A 15,310-nucleotide genomic window follows, 5' to 3' on the forward strand; every position below is an offset into this window, starting at 1 on the left:
AGATATAATTTACATTAGTTAGTTCATAAGTCACTGTACATCTGAAAACTTCAGAAACTAATTTTTTTTCAAAAACAGGCAAAGAAATGTCTTGCTTCAACAAAATACATTCTAATGAATACAAATAATAATACTCAATGGATTAAGTAGATCTTGAATCTTGATGTTGTAACTACACTGGTTTTTGTAAACTTACAGCTCTTTTGTATTTGTTTCATTTTATTTGTTCTCAGGATTTTTTTTTTTCCTAGATGATCATGGCCTTTTATGATCCCAGTAACATATAAAAAGACAAAGTCAATATAGTAATTTGAAATACTTTATTACCATCTGAAGCCAATAGACCCCAAGATATGCTACAACCTTAAAATCAAAGATCTCCGGAGTATATAAAGAACTCTAACACACTGATGAGTGAAGAGAAAAAAAGGCCTAAGACAAAACAAAACAAAAAACAAATAATAAAAACAAAAGTAAGATTGGAATAGGCATTGATTAAAGAAGATATACAATGGCAAAAATATATAGATATAGATATAGATATAAAGAAATATTCAACTTTATTAATTACTAGGGAATTATAAAATAAACACAAGAAACCATCACATGTTCATCAGAAGAGTTCAAATAAAAGACAGACAAAACCAAATTTAAAACAACTGGAGTTCTCAGATATTGCTGATGAGGTACAAATTAGTACCATATTCTGGAAAACAGTTTAACATCATCATCCCCTTACTCAGAGTTTCTACTCCTAAGTATTTATCCAACAGAAATACACTCACATGCTGATAACAAATATGTACAAAAAAAATCCATTATTTGTTGACATGTACACTATATGTAATATCAAAATGCTAAAACCAACCTAAATGTCAATCAACAGTATATATGATACAATAACCATAGTATATTTGTGCAATGAAATTCTATAGAGCAATGAAAATTAATATTACTACTTGCAATGATTTGGATGGATCTTAGAAATATAATGTGAGCAATTGAATTCAGGAATAAAAATACAAATTTCCTAAGTCAATTTATATAAAGTTCTAAAACAGGAAAAAGTAATCCAATCAGAATAGGTGTTATATTGAGTGGGAAAGCGATAATGCTCTATTCTTTGATATACATGCTAGTTAATTCCAGAGATATAATTTGAAAAATAAAATTAACAAAATGTTTATAAAGCTCTAAGTGTATAGAAACAAAAGGAAAGTTATTCAATTTTCTGTTGATATTAAGCTTTTCATGGGAGATATGATAAAAATGGAGGAGTTCATATTTTTCTATTAGTTTTTTGTTTAGTTAATTTTAAGGAATGATCTATTTTTAATGCTTGGTTAAACACTGCCGCACGGTTTTGTTATTATTTCTATTAAGGAAGTGTGATTTGGGAAGATGGAGCACTGTATTATTGTAGTGGTTACTGAGAGATGACAGTAATCAAGTATGTTAGGTTAGATCCGGAAGATGGATTTATAGAAAGAATGCAACTTAAAATGAAAAAGCACATGAATTTATCTGGTTCTAGGTCTCAGAATATACAATCATAAGCCAGAATGTGGGTTTTTGACCTGAAAATTGAGTGATCCTGTTCACAGATCAGAAACAGATTTGATGAGTCTTGCAGGACACATGAGTATAGGCAGAGGCCTTTCTGCTGTTTTATACTACAGGGTACTCATAAGGAATCTGAGCAGGGTAGGACGAATAAAAGGAAACAGATGACTGAAGTCTTAGAAGATGGATTGAGTCACTCAGCAAAGAACAGGTATCACAGGAAAAGAACAGTGTGCCTTTCAGACACAGAAAACCCTGGCAGTGAGCACAGAACACATTCACTACAGGAATAGCATCTGAGCAGGGAAAGGCCAGCTGATACTGAGGCAACCACTTTTAAGGAAGGGGCTCCTCGTGGGTTTACTATTTTAGATTAGAACTAAAATTAAACCATGAGATGAGGCTGAGACTAAAGATTCAAACAATCAATCAATCAATCAATCAATGAAAATGAGGAACACCTGTAGGCAGGAAATGAATGGTAGCTCCCACTCCATCTGTCAATTACTAAGGGAACTAGGGAACTTTCATTTAAGACAATATTGATCAAAGTTTAATGAAATATTATAAATATGCTGAATCCCAAGGTCATGAAGAATAAGGTTAATGAATACAAAATATAAAGACCATAAAAACAAAGTTTTAATATTTAAATCTATGTCTTTCTTTCTCTTTTCCAAAAGAATAAATGATAAAGACAAACCTACATTTTTATCTTTTAACCACTGCTGGGCTGGATAACCTTGGACAAGTTTCTTAAATTCTGTAGACATAAGGTCTGCCACCTATGACAATATTATCTAACAAATTTCTTATGAATATAAATGGAAACATGCATATGAAGCACTGAGTACAGTGCCTGGCTCCCTGAAATCTCTCAATAAATGTTCACAGTCATTGTTAGTTATTTTATCTGAATAGTTCTTTATACCTATAAGATAATATAATCTCAGACCCAAAATGTTCTAATTCAGTATGCACAGTGCACATCTTATTAAAACCACAATTCTATTGAACGTTCAGATATTTTATCATTGCCCTTGAAACCAAATAGTGGACTTATCTTTCTAGAATTCACCTTTAGCGTCAATATAGAATACTAATTTTTCCTCTTATTTTAATGGCAGAATAAGAAATATTTATAACAGCTGACAGATAATATGAGACATTCCTCCATTATGTAACAACTATGCAAATACTGTTTTTGAAATAGTATTTTTACCAAAATCTTATCCATTTAGATATAATTAATATAACCACTTTAACTTACATATTTTAAATGACATTGTCCTCATACTAAAAAAGATCAGATTGATATTTATGAGACGTAAACATATTTATATGTTTAAAATAAATGGCATTATATTAATACCATATTTTGAGTATTTTGTACGTATTTTCTTTGTAAATAATTATCAATAGTTTCATATTTCCCTTTCAGAAAGCTGTAACAAATTTAAAGAAAAAATAATTTCTGCATACACAGGTGTGAAGTTCTGAGAAATAAACCCAAACAGCACAGCTAGGAGAAATTTCAGCCTTCAGATAGAACCAGCATCAATTTATCCAGAGAACAATTTTAAAAAGAATAGTTTTTAAAAAAAGCTAAATTGGGGTTTTGGGCCATGATCACATAATTTAATGACACTCTCTTCTAGGAATTAACATGTCTGAGAAGAAGGAAAAATTTTGAAGTCCTCTTAAATAAAATTTTAAAATAATCAGCGAATCAGTAAAATTTCTTAAATAGTCCCCACCCCACCCCCAGAAAGAAGTGTACTAAAGCTATCTATAAAAACAACCTCAGCTTTGTCTATGGTCATGCTACCCTGAACAAGCCCAATTCCATTTGATCTCAAAAGCTAAGCAGAGTTAGGCCTGGTTAGTACTTGGATGGGAGACCACCTACGAAGACCATGCACTATAGGCCTGAAAAATAAGGGGTTGTAACCTGACAAGGTCCTTTGCAATCTGTGAGGTTAACCAAATATTGCCTCGCCTAAAAAAAAAAAAAAAAAAAAGGAATTAAAATTTAAAAAATTTAAAAAAATAAAACAATCTCAGACTAGAAAAGGCCAGTGATATAAAAATGTTAAATTCCCCCTTGCAGGTAGATATAGTAAAACATGTCATTTTTCAAAGAAAAAGTAGTAAGGAAAGTTTTGGCAGCAGAAAATTTGTCTTTTAAGATTATAAAGTGAATTATCTGTGAAAAAGTTGAGAAATGAGGCAGCTCTTTCTCCTGCTTTAATGAACCACAACATGACACAGAATCTTTTCTGGCACCTCCTGAGCATATTAATGTTATGTTATGTTATATTAATAATCATAATTAAAACTAGGGATAACTAATGAGAAATTGGAAAGAACACAATGAAAATGTATAACCTCACCTACATTTATTTGATTAGCACTAAATGCAATTAAAACATTGAATTCTCTTTCAACATGTCATTTGATGGAGCAGCACCACTAGGATAAGAATATAAACAACTCAATTTCCTGCCAGGGTGTGTTCTGCTTCGTCCTAAAAGACAGATGTAGAGATGAAGCTATTTGCCTTAATTTAATTCGTCCTGGACTCTGCTAGCATCTGCATAGAAGGAAAAAATAATGAAAAATATTAATTGCAATTTTAAATGGAATCTATCATTTCAATACAGGTGTCATCTTGCTGTGAAGCAAGGAGTCTAGGAAAAATCTTTAACCCACCACATACTTCTCTCAGTACAATAACTTTATTGACAAATCCTGCATGGGCCTTGGAGTGAAAGATTATAGGTCTGCTTACCACTGATGTGATTTGGGGTCATTTATCAAGTCTTCCTTCTCTGGTTCTGAAGTGGCATCTACAAAATGGCTTTTGTTCTTTCTACCTACCAGATATTCTATTGATAAAGTGCTTAGCCCAGTGCAGGTCACTGGGTACACACTCATATTATCTCTTATGTTTTCACAAATCTTTCTTGAATAAAATCTTATATTTAGTACTCCTTTTCAGCTGTGACACTGAATCTGCATTTAATCATCATGATTATTGTCAATGCCAGTTCTTCATTGTCTGGAGAATTATTTAGATTAGAGAAGGTTGGCCAAAAGCAGTTAGATTAAAGGCAGGGTGGCTAATGCTGCTTTTTAGCCAAAACAAATAAACATTAGCAATTTTATTAAATATAAATGTTACCTAGTAACTACCTTTCAAGCTTTGTTAATGTTAGTGTTATTTTGGGGGTGGTTTTACAACAATTTATAGATTCTACATATCCTTTAAAAAATATTTCCACTTTTTAAAATAACACTACTTGATTATTAAAATTTTTAATCTTATTCTAGTGTTTTGTTTGAAGTAGAAATATACTCTCTTTTGTTTAAAATAAAGAAAATTCAATGCCTAGTTAATAACAAAATAGTAGCTTTGGAAGCCATAAAAATGGTATAACCCTGTATAATTCTACTTACAGAAAATGTGTGTGTATGTGTGTGTGTGTGTGTGTGTATGCTTCGTATATACATTTTAAATATAAAAAGACATATATAAATATAATAATGACTATAAATTGATAAAGAGTTTTTAATATTTTAGTTAATTTACATTTTTTGATATTTTTGTATTAAGCAAGAAGTAATGAAATACTTATATATTAGACACATCATACAAGACTATTAGCTGAGCTTATTATGACAATCATTTCACAATATTGGTAAATCAAACCATCTGCCTATATGCTTTGAATTTATACAGTGACGTATATCAATGATTTCTCGATAAATCTGAAATAAAAGGCTATCGACCATTTAAGCTGTTACAACTTTTTGTCTTTACAAATAACACGGAGCAAGAATAATTAGGTAGAAATGATTTAGAGAATTTTAAAAGGGAAAGCAAAAATGTTTTAATAATTTCACAATTATAGATTCATGTTATTATTATTACATACATGATTCTCAAAAAATAAAAAGATATCTAAAAATCATCAGTAGTAAATACTAATATTTTTCCATATTATCTCAAGATTGAATTGCAATGTTGACCACCCTGCTTTATAGCATTTTTTTTTAATTTATTGGGGTGACATTGCTTAACTATATAAGTTTCAAGTGTACAATTCAGTAATACTTCATCTGTATATTGTATTGTGCGTTCATTACCCCAAGTCAAATTTACTTCTGTCATCATATATTTGACTCCCTTTCCCTTTTCAACCTCCCTCTTCTCTGCTTTCCCTTTGGTAACCACTAGACCATTGTCTGTATCTATCAGTTTTGTTTGTTTGTCTCATTCATTTGTTGCTTTTAGTTTTATATCCCACATATGAGTGGAATCATATGGTTCTCAATTTTTTCATCTGACTTATTTCACTTAATGTGATCATCTCAAGATCCATTCTTGTCGCAAATGGCAGTATTTCATCTCTTCTTATGGCTGAGTAATATTCCATAGTATATAAGTACCACATCTTCTTTAGCCAATCAACTATCAAAGAGCACTTGAGTTGTTTCCATGTCTTGGCCACTGTGAATAATGTGACAGTGAACATTTGAGTGCATATATCTTTATGTATAAATGGTTACAATTTTTTTTTTTTTTTTGCATAGATACCCAGTGGAGTACTGAGTCATATGACAATTCTATTCTTAACTTTTTGAGGAACCTCCATACTGTTTTTCCATAGTGGTAGTATCAATTTACTTTCCCACCAACAATGTATGAGAGTTTCTTTTTCTTCAACATCTCTAACACTTGTTATTACTTCTCTTATTGATAATAGCCATTCTAGGGTTATCAGAGGGAAAGAGTAGAGGCAGGGAGGTAAATAAGGGTAAAGGGGATCAGGTTTTGTTAATAGAAGCCATTCTTACAGGTGTGAGAAAATATATCATTGTGGTTTTGATTGGCATTTCCCTAACAGCTAGCAATGTTGAGTATTTTTTCATATGTCTGTTACCATTTGTATGTCTTCTTGGGAGAAATGTCTGTTCAAGTCATCTGCCCGTTTTTAAAATGGATCGTTTTTTGGTTGTTGAGTTGTATAAGTTTTTTATGTATTTGGGATATTAACTTCTTTATCAGAGATACTATTTACAAATGTATTCTCCCATTTCCTCAGTTGCCTATTTGTTTTTTTGATGGTTTCATTTGTTGTGCAGAAGTTTTTAGTTTGCTATAGTCCCACTCATTTATTTATGCTTTTAGTTCACTTGTCTTTGATGTCAAATTCTCATTTAATGAGATATAACATTTATTTATGATTAAAACACAATGAAATGGTGATCATTAGTTTCATTGTAGCATTTTATATTTCATATAGTTGTGAGAGTTTTCAATTTATTTTCCAAAGTAAAAGGTTTGTAAATTGACTTCTATTTTCCTTTGGCATATTCCTTTTTTTAGTAGAGCTATGATAAATGTTTCCTATTTGTTTGTTTGTTTGTTTGTTGTGTAGTAAAGCTTTTTGTATGTGCTTGCTAATCTCATATCACATAATCCATGAAACATTTTCAGAAAGACTGCATAGAGAGTTCAATATTCAGATTTAATTCTCAAATTCCTTGTTATTCATTTCCCCTGATTTTCGATTAAACTTAGAAATTGAGGGATTAGTAAGCTTTTTATACATCATTCATATTCTAGAACTTTATTACCATTATTCATTTTCTAACATTAATAGTCTATTTTAAAATTATAAAAATATATTTGAAGATATTTAAATGCTCAAATTTCTTTATAGAACAAGGTGGAACAAATTCATCAGCCACTTCAAGAAACACTAAGGTAAATAATAATGGGAACAAATCAAGTTTTTAAAAGTTTATGTTCAAGGGGATTTTTTTAAAGTTATATATTCTACTTTAAATTTAAATTTTTATTTTTCAAAGAGATTTTTGTAGTTAATCTGTAAACCAAGTGATAAAAATTTTAAAAGATGAGAAAATGAACAATAATTAAAATTATAAATAAATATAACGTTAACCCTGTTTTATAAATTTGTATTCTTAAACTATTTAATTAGGATATCTCAGGTCAAATAACCTGTTCAGTTAAATACATTAAAATAAAATTGTATTTTAAGTTTTTGGCCTACGGTTAAATACATGGTCATATAATTCTAAAATACATGTTAATAATTATAAACTGTGCAGTCTTCATTATATGTAATATATGTAATAACTACTTGATTTGTATTCTTAACTATTCGAGCAGTTTCTCAATGAAATATTTCAAAATGACTAGTTTAGTCTCTGATAAGCATCTTATTTCAGTAATACAACAAAAATTCTTTGCTATCATAAAAAAAAGTATAGCAGTCATTGAAAAGACATTAATAAATATACTTTCCGAGTGACAGATTGATTCTTTCAACGAATATTTCCTAGCTACATTTTATATGCAGGCACTGGGCACTTAGGATTATGAGATACAAAGACGAATTAGAAAATAGTCCTGCTCCCAATGAATTAGAATCAAGTGTAAATGGTAGAAAGTGATATGTCTTTAAACATACAATACCTGATAAGTAAATGGCTGTAAACTACTCATAGAGATGGCAATAGTATATTACAGCAATAATTAATCTTGATTGTTTAATTTGTGCCAAGAACTGCATTTTCTCAGCTGTCCTATTTCAGCATGGCCTATTTTCCTCATTTTATACATAAGAAACTAAGCCCTAGAGAGTTATTTTCCTAAGTTCATTTAGCTAATAGGGGGTAGAACTAACTTCACATTTGTTACTTCTAAAAATTTATCTCTGATATTTTTTTCTGCTGAATTCAAGCAAAACATTATTTGACCATTTACTGGGCATGATAGTACTGTAAAAATAAAAGTAAAAAAATAAAAAAAAAAAACATGATCAGGTACAAATTTTGTGTTTAATTGAGACATGTAAATATTATAATATGCCAAGGTAAATTCAGTAGTAAAAAAATATGTAAAATATGCTACTGAAAATATGTAGGTGGAGGCAGCACTCCCTAGAGGAGTCAGGACAACTTTCAGAAAAGTAGTCATTTAAACTGAGGTTTAATTTCTTTATTCAGTATTATTCTTCAGTGTGTATGTGTGCACATGCACACACCACAGTATTGTTCAGGAGTGGACATTGTTTGGCCAACAGACAAGGAACATTTGAAAGGAGAAGCATCCATCTGTGCAAAGAATCAGAATCATGAAAGAACATAAATTGTTCAGAAAATACTAGGTAACGTGATTTGGGGAAACAATAAAATTGGACAAGAAGTTGTAATGGTAAACTAGGATCACATTGAGACTACTTAATAGACTTATCATAACATTCATCTCTGGCAGAAGAAAGCTATCAGTCATTTTTAAACTATTGCTAGAGCAAAATAATGAGACATGAGGCCTTGAAATTATGCAGCATCTCCTTAATAGATAGTCACTGAACAGAGAAATATTGCAGCAGTAGGATGCAGAAGGCTTGCTAATGGACTAGAAATAGGGAATCAGGGGTGAGATAAAATAGTTGAAGAGGATTCTGAGATTTTTAGGCCAGTTCAATCCATAGATGGTGATGCACGTACCAGGAAAAGGGAATACAAAAAGAGGAACAAGTATGGTATCCAGAAGAGAGATGGGAAGGAAGAAGCTGAAGAAAAAATTAAATTTGGTTTGTAATGATCAAATGTAGTGTAACTAAGTAAAAACAAGATTTAAAAATAATGAGTGTGTCATTTAATTTGTTTTGAATGCTGAAGGATTTAAGATTTATAATTACAAAATTAGTTCAAATTATAAATTATATAAACATTTTAATAAGTAAACTTCTAGTAAAAACATTTTTTTTGATTCAAAATCAACATTTAAAACTAATTTTCTCTTCAAATAAAGGGTTCATAGTACATGTGTTTTCTTTAGTTGCTATTTCTACTGGATAGAGCATAATTTATATATTTTCCATATGAATGAAAGTTCAAACAAATAATTTCAGAGTTCATTTTAAAGCATCATTGAGGAATACACGATTAGTCATTATATCAGCAATAATGAAGAAAAGAACAAAACAATTATTTTTGACGTAATATTTATTTTTCAAAATATTTTACAAGTAAAAAAATAAAATTTTAATAATGTGTCTATTATTATATAATGCAAGTTTTCCTTATTTTGAACTCTCATGCTTTCTTTAACATAGAATATTTCAGTGTATAACTTTAAAAAATATTAAAAGAAATATTTTGCTTTTCTTCAGTTCGGTTTTCTTTCCTTAATTTTAAAATAGATATTATCCCATGATATTTGGCACCACTCTTTAAATTAAGAATGAACTTAGTTCTAATTAACTCTTAATTCTGGTAAATTCTAACTATATTAAAATAATAAGTAAACCCCTAAAAGTTCTTTATAATGCAAACTATATTGTATGCCTCTACATATCATTATTAAATTGTTTCTACACAAAGTTGTATTTTGCTACATAGAATATTTCTGAATTATATCAACTTTTACTTAACTATACAAATACTAAAGAACATATCGAAATTAGGAATTATTAACATTGTACTGTGGGACCATTTTTGTTTGTTTTAGAATTTTATTTTATTTTTAATTTTTTTTTATAGTGACATTGGTTAATAAAATCCTGTATATTTTAACAGGAATGCAATATATGTTTATACTGTGTGTTTACTTCTCATAGTTAGATTTCTTTGTCACCACATATTTGACCCCCTTTACCCTGTCCGCCTCCCACTTGTCCCTTCCCCCTATCCTCTAGTAACTAGTAGTCAATTGTCCATGTCAATGAATCTCTGTTTGTCCTGTTGATTTGTTGCTTTTAGGTTTATATCCCACAAGTAAGTGATATCATGTGACTTTCAACTTTTTCTGTCTGGCTTATTTCACTTATTATGAGGTCCATCCATGTTGCCACAAATGGCAGTATTTCATCTCTTCTTATGGCTGAGTAACATTCCATATTATATATGTACACAGCTTCTTTAGCCAATCACTTCGATTGCTTGCATGTTCTGGCCACCATGAATGATGCTGCTATGAACATTGGTGTGCAAATATCTTTTCAGATATGGGTTTTCAAGTCTTTGGGGTAAATACTCAGTGGATGGATTACTGGATCATATGGTAGATCAATTCTTAGTTTTTTGAGGAACCTCCATACTGTTTTCCATAGTGGCTATACCAATTTGTAACCCCACCAGCAGTTTATGAGGGTTCCTTTTTCTCTGCATCCTCTCCAACATTCGTTATTACTTGTCCTGTTGATTATAGCTATTCTAACAGGTTTGAGATGGAATCTCATTGTGGTTTGATTTGCATTTCCCCAATAGCTAGCAATGTTGAACATCTTTCATGTATTTGTTGGCCGTTTGTATGTCTTCTAGAGAGAAGTGTCTGTTAAGGTCCTCTGACCAATTTTCGATTAGATCATTTATTTATTTTTATTGTTTGAGTTCGTAGTATATTTTGGATATTAGACCCTTATTAGAAGAGCTCCTTGCAAATATAATTTCCCATTCAGATGGTTGTCTCTCTAACTTGTTAATTATTTCTTCTGCTGTGCAGAGCTTTTTAGTTTGATGTAATCCTATTCATTTATTTTTGCTTTTACTTCCCTTGTCTTTGAGGTCAAATTCATAAAATCCTCTATAATCCAAGGTCCTTGAGTTTATCTCTTATGTTTTCTTCTTTGCATTTTACTGTTTCAGGTCTGATATTCAGGCCCTTAATCCATTTTTAGCTAATTTTGGTGTGTGGTGATAGACAACAGTTCATTCTTTTTGGTGTGGGGTGATAGACAACAGTTCATTCTTTTGCAGGTGGCTTTCCAGTTCCCAGCACTATTTTTTGAAGAACCTTTCCTTTGTCCACTATATGTTTTTGATTTCTTGTGTAGAAAATCATTTGCCCATATAAATATGGGTTTACTTCTGGATTCTCGATTCTGTTCCACTGGTCCGTTTGTCTGTTTTTCTGCTGATACCATGCCGTTTTGATTACTGTCGCTTTGTAGTATAATGCTTGATTACTGTCGCTTTGTAGTATAATGCTTCCAGCCTCATTCTTTTATCTTAAGATGGCTTTGGCAGTTTGGGGTCTTTTGTGCTGCTATACAAATCTGATGATTTTTTGTTCTATTTCTTTAAAAAACGTTGATAGGGTTTTGATGGGGATTACATTTAATCTGTATAATGCTTTAGGTAATGTGGTTATTTTAACTATGTTGATTCTTTCATTCCAAGAACACAGAATATCTTTCCATTTTTTTGCATCTTCTTCAATTTCTTTTAATAGAGTCTTATAGTTTTCATTATAAAGGTCCTTCACATATTTTGTTAGATTTATTCCTAGGTATTTTATTCTTTTTGTTGTAATCGCAAAAGGAAATATTTTTTCCACTTCTTTTTCTGACACTTCATTATAAGAGTACAAGAACCCTATGGGTTTTTGAAAATTGATTTTGTATCCAGAAACTTTACTATATTTGCTTATTGTTTCTAGTGGTATTCTTGTGGATTCTTTAGTGTTTTCTGTAGAGGGAAGGCATTTTCTGCATCTACTTATATGATCATATGATTCTTATTTTTTAATTTGCTTACATGTTGTATCACATTAATTGACTTGTGTATGTTGAACCATCCCTGTGCCTCTGGGATGAAGCCCACTTGATAGTAATGTATAATCTTTTTAATATGTTACTGTATTTTGTTTGCTAGTATCTTATTTAGGATTTTTGCATCTGTGTTCATAAGAGATATTGCTCTATAGTTTTCTTTTTTTGTGTTATCTTTTGTGGTACCATTTTTGATATTTTTATGAAAAAGTCTAACACTAAGCTTCCTTTTTAAAACTATTTCTTTCCTCTTTTTTTGCACAAATCTTGAATAGTCATAAATAGATCAATAAACCTGACATTTTCCTCATTTATATTTTATTGTATGTTGTATATATTATCTGTCTTTAAAGGCTTTAAAATGAAGGTTTCTTTGTAATTTCTAAGATGACAAGAGCTAGCTTAAGACACTTTAAGAAACAAAAGCTCTGTTCTTTTTGCCTCTTGTAAGCACAGCTTGAAATACTGATATTAGTTAGTGAAAATGTGAGATTTGAGTATTTTCCCCCCAACGTTCTAAAATATTTACACATTTAAAAAAAAGTGAGCCCTTAGTGCTGTTAAATGTTAAAATGGGGTCTAATTGAGAAGGTAAAATTAAAGTTAGCATTATTGGACTTTAATGGGCTTCAGAGTTTCTTAGGACATTGCTAATTATTCGACTAATAATTCTGCATCCATTGTATTTATTTACACAACAGAAGGGAACTGTTATTTAGGCTGCTAGAAAATTAATGGACTCACCTACTCCCCTATATGATAGAGACAATTATTTGGTGATTTTCTCTTAATTTTGGGTACCTGTGTGTATTAAAATTTCCAAAAGAGGTCTTAGAGGTGTGTAAGTAGTTTCCCGTGTTTTAGCTTTTATTAAAAAATATAATAACAGCAAGTAAAATTACATTATGCATTTCTGACTTTTGTTCTTTTAAAATAACTCTAGATGTAACTTTGCTGATTTTGCTCCCTAAGAGAAACTCACAAAAGTCAGTGAATCAAATCTTCCATAGTCAGCTCTTCCAGGTAATAATGACTGTCAGAAACCAAGTATAAAGCGTTGATTACAAAGAAACTGATGGAATCAGTAAAATGCATTGAGTGTTTAGTACATTGGATCTATTTAGACTTTCTATTATGTATCAGCTTTAATTTTTAGTAATTAATTTGACCAAGCTTGTGAGATATCCTTTTATTACTATCTAAAAAGTGATAGATCGATAATTTTTATTAATTTTTCCTTCAGTTTTGAAGGAAACAGTACAAGTTATATTCATAATAATTTTAAAAATACCACATGACTGTTATGCTTTATGCTTAACTAATGACATTTTAGGCAAGTAGATTCCTTTCAAACTGGTTCTTCTTAGCCACACAGAATGTATCAGGCCTAACTTCTAATATTGTTAAAATGTTTAAATATTGGTTCTTCTTCCTTCCCTTCCCCCAAAACAGTAAGGTAAAATTCTACCTAGAAATAAATGAATTATAAATTAAAATGTAAATGAACTTTGACTTATGCTATCAAATACTTTCCCACTTTTAAGTATGATATTTTATATAGTAGAATGTATTGCATACATTGTGATTAACCTTGTTTATTAAAAAGAATGGATTAAATTGTTATAGTTACAGGTAAAATAAATTTTACTTCTCATCATTTTATTTTAGTTTTCCATTGTCCTTTTTTCCCTATATTTTTTTCCTACTAAAATTTTCTGGGGATAATTTTTTTTTTAACCACATATGTCCCTGCTATATTTGAGAAGTAATACACTTTATTTTATTAAATGAGGGTTACTTTAGAAATTTTAACACATACCTAAAAAACTTAATTTGCCATGCAGCTTAAACATTATTATTTAGTCTTAAGATATTTAACCACAGTTACTCCCATTCCAATTTATATATTATTGCAGTTTAATTTTATTTTTTATACTATACGTAATGATATAATTATTGTGCTGAAGAGTCTGTGCTATACAATTATTCACATATTTAATACTTTCTTTGCTTTTCCATTTCCTCCTGAATCTTAGACCTTCCATCTGGGATCACATTCCTTTCACTTGAAGTAAACAATTTAGAACTTTCCGTGGGTATCTTTTCATATCAAACTCTTTCAGCAATTAACAAAGTGTTAATTTTACTCTTGTACCTGAAAGACATTTTCATTAGGGCTAGAATATTAAGTGCACAGTTATCGTCTCTCTTTACTTTGAAGATTTTATTTCCCTTGCTTCTATCATTTAATGTTGCTGTAAGAAGATAATTATCAGCCTACTGCTTCTAAGACTCCATTTTTGGGGTGGGGCTGGGGATTTTCTTCAGGTTCTACATGATGTGTGGGTTCTAGGTGGATTATTTGTTATTTACCCTATTTATAGTTTATTGGGCTTGAATCTATGGATAGCTGTCTTATGTCAGTTTTGGAAAACTTTATTCCATTCTCCCCTCTCTCTTGTTGAAACTCTGATTAGAAGTTTCCTAAAATTACTTTCTCACATTAAATTCTCTTAAACTTACTCTTAGTTTTTTTTTTTTTTTTATCTTTGTAACTGTGAAGCATTCTGGATCATTTCTTCTGCCTATTATTCAGTTCACTAATTCTCTCTTCAGTTCTGCCTAATCTAACAACCTCATCTCTGAGTTTTTTATTTCAATTATATATTTTTATTTCTATAAGATACTTTTTATTTATGTTCAATTATTCTAATTATTTATTCATATTTTAAGAACTTTGTTATTTATTAAAATATATTGAACATATTTTCTTTTATCTCTTTGTCTGCAAATTTAAATATCTAAAGCCTTTGTGAGAATGATTGCTTTTTTTTTTTTTTAAATCGCAACAGACTCTTTTTCATGATAGTTTGTTTCTTGTTCATTTTAAGAATTATTTTATTCTTACTTTTCATCTTCCTTGGAACTTATAAGTCAGAATTGTTTGAGTCATAGGTTAGGAGAAGCTTTTTTGAAAAAGTGCTTGGATCTACAGGCATGTTACCATGAACAAACCTGGTCCCGTCTGATCTCAAAAGCTAAGTAGGGTTGGGCCTGGATAGTACCTGGCTGGGAGATCACCTAGGAAGACCAGGTACTGTAGATGTAAAATGTAGAAAAATAAGGAATTGTAAACTGACGAGGCCCTTGCAATC

The 15,310-nt window shown here is 30.4% G+C and overlaps 1 protein-coding gene and 2 pseudogenes across 1 annotated transcript in view; all 3 read left to right on the forward strand.

Annotated features, from left to right (window-relative positions):
• The window catches only part of PCDH15 (protocadherin related 15), a gene marked incomplete in the record, with an annotated part of 701,567 nt that overhangs the window by 628,790 nt on the left and 57,467 nt on the right, over positions 1 to 15,310 (forward strand).
• LOC118604157 lies at positions 3,375 to 3,493 on the forward strand (annotated as a pseudogene).
• On the forward strand, positions 15,143 to 15,261 carry LOC118604841 (annotated as a pseudogene).

The sequence above is a fragment of the Rousettus aegyptiacus genome, unplaced genomic scaffold (assembly GCF_014176215.1).
Source record: "Rousettus aegyptiacus isolate mRouAeg1 unplaced genomic scaffold, mRouAeg1.p scaffold_m13_p_6, whole genome shotgun sequence".
In the NCBI taxonomy this organism is placed as follows: domain Eukaryota; kingdom Metazoa; phylum Chordata; class Mammalia; order Chiroptera; family Pteropodidae; genus Rousettus; species Rousettus aegyptiacus.